This window comes from Melozone crissalis, unplaced genomic scaffold, assembly GCF_028551555.1.
Source record: "Melozone crissalis strain CALT ecotype California unplaced genomic scaffold, PUWL_Pcris_2 ptg000091l_1, whole genome shotgun sequence".
Taxonomy (NCBI): Eukaryota; Metazoa; Chordata; class Aves; order Passeriformes; family Passerellidae; genus Melozone; species Melozone crissalis.
Window position 1 is genome coordinate 535,818 of NW_026535868.1, and position 5,768 is coordinate 541,585.

At 34.7% G+C, this 5,768-nt stretch overlaps 1 long non-coding RNA gene across 1 annotated transcript; it reads left to right on the forward strand.

Annotated features, from left to right (window-relative positions):
- Positions 1-477: 477 nt before the first annotated feature.
- LOC128947173 (uncharacterized) lies at positions 478-2,331 on the forward strand. Its single transcript, XR_008484032.1, has 3 exons — positions 478-547; positions 1,978-2,092; positions 2,245-2,331. It is a non-coding gene; the product is annotated as an uncharacterized LOC128947173 (long non-coding RNA).
- The last annotated feature ends 3,437 nt before the right edge of the window (positions 2,332-5,768 follow it).

The window sequence follows — 5,768 nt, forward strand, 5'->3', positions numbered from 1 at the left end:
ATATTGCCATTAAGAGATATGAGAGACTTAGTGATAAAACAAATCATAAAGTACATGTAGAAAAGCTGTTTAATTTTTTTAAACAAGATGTTATGTGATTTTGATTGTTCTGACTGTGCTTAGGTCTTGTCTGTGTTTAGGCAATGTGTTTTCCTAATTGTTGAAAGAAACTACTATAAGTGGGTGTCTGTTTCCTGAGCACTAATAGGGTTTTTTTGTCAATTTTTTTAGCATTTGCCCTTGCTGAATTGATTGACAATTCTCTATCAGCTACCTGTCAAAATACTGGCATTCGGAGTATACAGATAAAATTGGTAAGATAAAAATACTTCAGTGTTTTCAGACATAGTTTGCATTATCCTTTCTTTTCCCTGTTGCTCCTTGTTGATTTGTGCTGTGTGTTTTTCTCCCAACAGCTGTTTGATGATTCCCAAGGAAAACCAGCTGTTGCTGTGATTGATAATGGAAGTGGAATGGCTTCTAAACAGCTTAACAACTGGGCTGTATATAGATTGTCAAAGTTTACAAGACAAGGTGACTCTGAAAGGTTAGCAAGTTCTATATATTTCTACAACAATTAGCAAGCTCTGCAAAGGTCCATAAAATATGTTCTTAAGGCATAGCTGTATACCAACACTCAGCTAAACCCTGTCATTTTATGATTACCTAAATAGACCCATACTTTTTTAAAGTAGGCAATAGAGAAGCGTTATGACACAAAACTGGTCTTCTATTCTTGTGACACACTGAATACTTTTTTGGTTTTGGGACCTTTTCTAAACTGTCTTTTGCTTGCCTGCATACAGTTTGGGACGTGCTATGTCCTGCAAGGGGTTTTTGTACCATGTTCATCTCTTACCTGAAAACCTTTCAGTGGTGCATTAAAGGATACATTCAATATTTAAGCTACTGCAAAACAGGTGGTTTTAGTTCAAATTTTCTTTTTTTAGTTTAAATTTTAATTCTGTATAATGTATTATAAATTATACCTGGAGATGTCTATTTTTTGATGCAGGCTACACAAAATTCATGTTTTGCATTTAAAGAAGAAAGTGGAGGTTGTGTGGTGCCAGGCTTAATCCTAGTGTATAAAATTCCACAAAATCAGTTATGTACAGTTTTTGAGCTTTGGTCACATTTTAATACCTTAAGCCTAGGATTGTAAATGTGAAGATGATAATTACAGTCTCAGTCATAACTAATTTGTCATATGAGCAGATAGTGTAAAAAGTAATACAGCTGTGGGAAGTGATAATATAGCTGGGGGAATTGAAAACATCTCCAAATAGAAAGTGAATGTCTTTTAAGCATTTGGAGATAAGTGCATAAAAAGTGATTCTGGGTCACTTGTAAAGAAACTCAATGTTTTTGAAATTGCTGCAGGCAACTTTAGTAAATTTAGTATTCCTAAAATGCAGATTTAAACTGTAGATTACTACCACTTAATTGAAACAGAGGTCTAAATTATCTACACCTTATTTTCATTTGGGACTGCTGTGATTTAAAAATAAACATTTTCCTAAACTAGATAAGGCTGTTCAAGGTGACTTAGAAGGCATGGAATTTCACTACTGATAGCATATGTTATCTCTCCAAGTCTCCATTTAATAGTTGGTTGGCATTATTTTCCACTTTGACTCAAAAGTATTTTTATGAAAGGATGCTGTCAGAAAAATGAGGCTTGCTTTTTAAGCCATTTTTATTTAGTAAGATTTGGTTTGTGAGAAGGGGGCAGAAATGTTTTATAAGATGAGTTGGGAAAATACTTACTCTGTCATTATCCTTTTAAAAAGAGTACATCAAGAATTTCAGGCACATATGTTTTAAGCTTGCAGTTTTAAAATGTATAAAGTGAAGAATTTTTTACCAAAATGCCAGGAGGAAGAATTTAGTAGAAGCTTTAGATCAAAAGTATCTTTGGGTTTTTTTAATTACTTTTGTCTTGAAAAAATTTATTAAAGACACTCTTATTCTCAGTGATCACTCAGGATATGTACGCCCTCTGCCAGTGCCTCGTAGTTTAAATAGTGATATCTCGTATTTTGGAGTTGGAGGCAAGCAAGCAGTGTTCTTCGTGGGACAGTCTGCCAGAGTAAGTCAATGTCTGACTTTAATTTTATTTTAGAATGTTGGCACACAATCAGATTGTTACTTCCTAATTTTTAATCACAGCATTAAAGTATTTTATTATGTTAATTTTAAGTCTTATTTTGATTTTAAATGCTGTTTCTTTAATAAAATCAGATGATAAGCAAACCTGCAGCATCTCAGGATGTTCATGAACTTGTCCTTTCTAAAGAGGATTTTGAAAAGAAGGAGAAAAACAAAGAAGCAATATATACTGGATTCATTCAAAACAGAAAGGTAAATAGCCTTAAGATTCTCACATTTATAATTGAAAGCCTTTCCCAGGTTAATGTGATTTAACTGTGTAATATTCCTGTAATACTTATCTGGAGATATCTTCTCCTTAGTGAATCATTTGCACCCTGTAGTGTTGTAAAAGGAAAGACATTTTATGCCTTATTTTTTATGTGATGCTTTTTCCTCTTTTCAGTTAAGGTTAAATGACAGAAATGCTTTACAGTTTTGCATGTCAGGTTAAGAAAAATACTTTAAAATACTTTTCTAAGCACAGCAATTTTTTTTGTTGTGTATGAAACAAAAATGAATTTTCTCTGAAGCAGTAAGGAATGAATTAGGGAACCAAATTGTACTTGTTTAGAAATATGTATGACTGACCTGTATACGGGAAAGAAGTCCAGCCAGACCAACAAAACCGATTGATTTTATAAGTATTCATACATGTTGTAAAATAAATGAACTGTTTAGCTGAAAGCTAAACTCAACAGTCCTGATGCTTTTCATGAAGAAAAAGAGCCTAAGTAAAAAATCTGTAAGATAAGGAGGAAGATTGAAAAGAACTGGATTTTGGACATTTTTGGGCAAGGAGGGAGAGGCCAAGATGTAGCTAAGGGTGCAGATGGGAGGGAAAATGGTGGTGCGTATGACAAGGTAGTCAGACCTTGAGCCCATATCTTGTGGGTTATATCAGTCTTCTTGGTGTTTCATATGGATGAGAAAGGAACAGTAGGTAAATAAGGTTTTTATTGTGCCAGTTCTGGGTCAGTGAGTTGCAAAAAAAAATGAATTGCCAGTTTTGGTTTTATTCTCTCTACAATATCAGACTCAAAAAATAGAAACTGAAAATAAAAGCTTACAAAATCTGCTTCATTGTAAAGGGTACAAATGCTTTCCCTCCCTGCTTGATACTAAAGAGCAAGGTTGGATGATACAAAGTAGAAGACAAACTAAGGCACACCTAAGTCGGAAGAAAGTAGCTGAATGAGATGCATAGGTACTGCTAAAGAGTTCAAGAAGCTGGCGCAATCAACTGTTTGAAATGTTGTGGTAATAATATAAAATCATATTTTATATTAAATTAACAGTTAAATTGACAGTGTTAAAATGCAAGTAAAATTCTATTTAGAGTTAAAAAGATAACTTGTAACTATCCAAGAGGGAGGAGATGATGTGAAAAGTAATAGAAGTGAGGTATGAAGATAATAGAGGTTTCCCTAAAAGATTCCTAAAACCCAGATTTAGGAATTTTTTTTGCAAATCATTGAAATACCTAGGCCAGTTCATTATATTGGTGTGAAATAAAATGTGTGAATGCATCTCGCTAAAGACTTGAAAAATGATCTGCACTGCACATACATCAGCAAGAGAATACTGTGGCAGAAGTAGAAATTGTAAATGGATTACTAGTGTGAGAAGAATAATTGAGCCTTTGAGCCATTCAGTTGGTGAAGGAAGTTACTTTTGCAAAGAAATTAAGGTGTAATTAATGTGAAGCAAAAAGAACTTTAGAACAAGGCCATAACACTAAAGAGAAGCGATATTAATGGTATCCCTGCTGGTCATCTTTGCTTGATGGGTAGTAGTCACCTCTCTTCACTGCAGTCATTTCTCTGGACCATTGAATATTGCAAATAAGTAAATAGTTATTTTCTAGTTGAGATAGATGCTAGGAATGTAGGGGAAGGTGCCATGGTAGTTTGTAATCTGTAGTGGGAAGGCAGCCAGATAATTTGGCAGTGATATTTTGGAGGCTCTTTTGGTCTCTAAATTTCTTCCATGATGTACAAAGTGGCACTTGTTCAGCATAAGTGTGCAGCTTCTAGGTTTGTCAGATCACATGGGGATGAGGACCAAGCAGCTCTGGCTTTTCTTCATTATTGCCAATCCCATCACTAGCATAGAATAGTCCAGGCTATGCTGTGGGCAGGAAAAAGAGATGTAGTCTTCTTTGACAAAAAGTCTCAAAAATTGTTTAATTATCATTTTAGCTAAGGAGAGCTCTTTGATTCCCTGGGGAAAGTAAGTCTTGATAGAACACCCTTAACTATTTCACCTAACTGATTGGGTAGGACATGTCTCCTTTCATGCCTTAGTGATGTGGGGTTTGTCTGCTTTCCTGCAAAATAAGGCAGGAAATGCAGTAGCTGCATTTACTACAACATATCTTCTCAGTTGTAGCAATTGTTTGCATTCACTAGAAAGATCTTAATCTTTGTCTTAAAAATAGGGGTTTTTTCTGGATGTACCAAATGTAAGGCATTACTCACTGGTCCAGTGTGAAGCATGGCATCAACCACTGTGTCTTCCTGCACTTTAGAAAACTGTCAAAAGAGCAAAGTGCATCCATTCAGGAAAAGACAGTCAGTAGTTTCTGGAATGGAGAATCTCTCTTTCTGTTAGGCTACTTGACATTTCATCTGGAATTGAGGATTCACCTTTTTTTCTTTTACAACAAAACTGTTTCTTCTTCTTGAGTTTCTGCTATAGAAAGTAGCCTATCCCTTTAAAAGCCAATAACTTTTTTTGGCTTTGTTTTCTTAAAGAGGCCTTAATGTCTTGCCCTCTTAATGCTTCCACTTGATGGATGAGAACATGAATATTACACAGTGCTACATTCAGTGTGATTAAATGCATTTTTAGACGGCACACTTTAGGTGCTGTGATGAAAGTGAGTTGAAAATGAACTGGATTAGTGATGTCACATCCTCAGCTTGTTGACTTTAATTTGGAAACCTTTATTTTAAGCTTTAATCCTTTGTGATACTTAGCATCATGTGTTCTGTATTACTTTTCTCTTATGTTTTTTAATCCCTTTCAAGTTGATGGGAGTTTGGAAATTCAATTTTCATCCCTGCTCTTATTATTTTACTTTTTTTGTAGCCATCTGATTCTACTCACGTCACAAGTGATGATGAAAGATTTCTTCATAATCTAATATTAGAAGAAAGGGATAAAGAGAGTTTCACAGCAGTTGTCATTACAGGTGTACAACCAGATCACATGCAGTACTTGAAAAACTACTTTCATCTTTGGACAAGGCAGCTGGCGTAAGTTGGTGATTTAAAAGATTTCATTTAAAAGTGGGCTACTAACAAAGTCAAGTAATTATGAACTGCTTCTTTTTTGTGCTTTGACATTGGCCTTATTCTTTTTAAGGCCGTTGATACTTCAATTAGCCTCCCTATCTAACCAATTTTACAGTAATGAACACAACTGAATGAGGCACCCCCAACCAAAGATGTGACTTGATGATTAATACATAATCCACTGTAATTTTTGCATACATATCCACTGTAATTTTTAGTAGCCGATTAATTTAATGGTGTATTACTAATGTAAAAAATTGTTTATCTAATTACTAAGAACTTCATCAGTTACTTTGCTCACAGCCATGCTCCTAACCT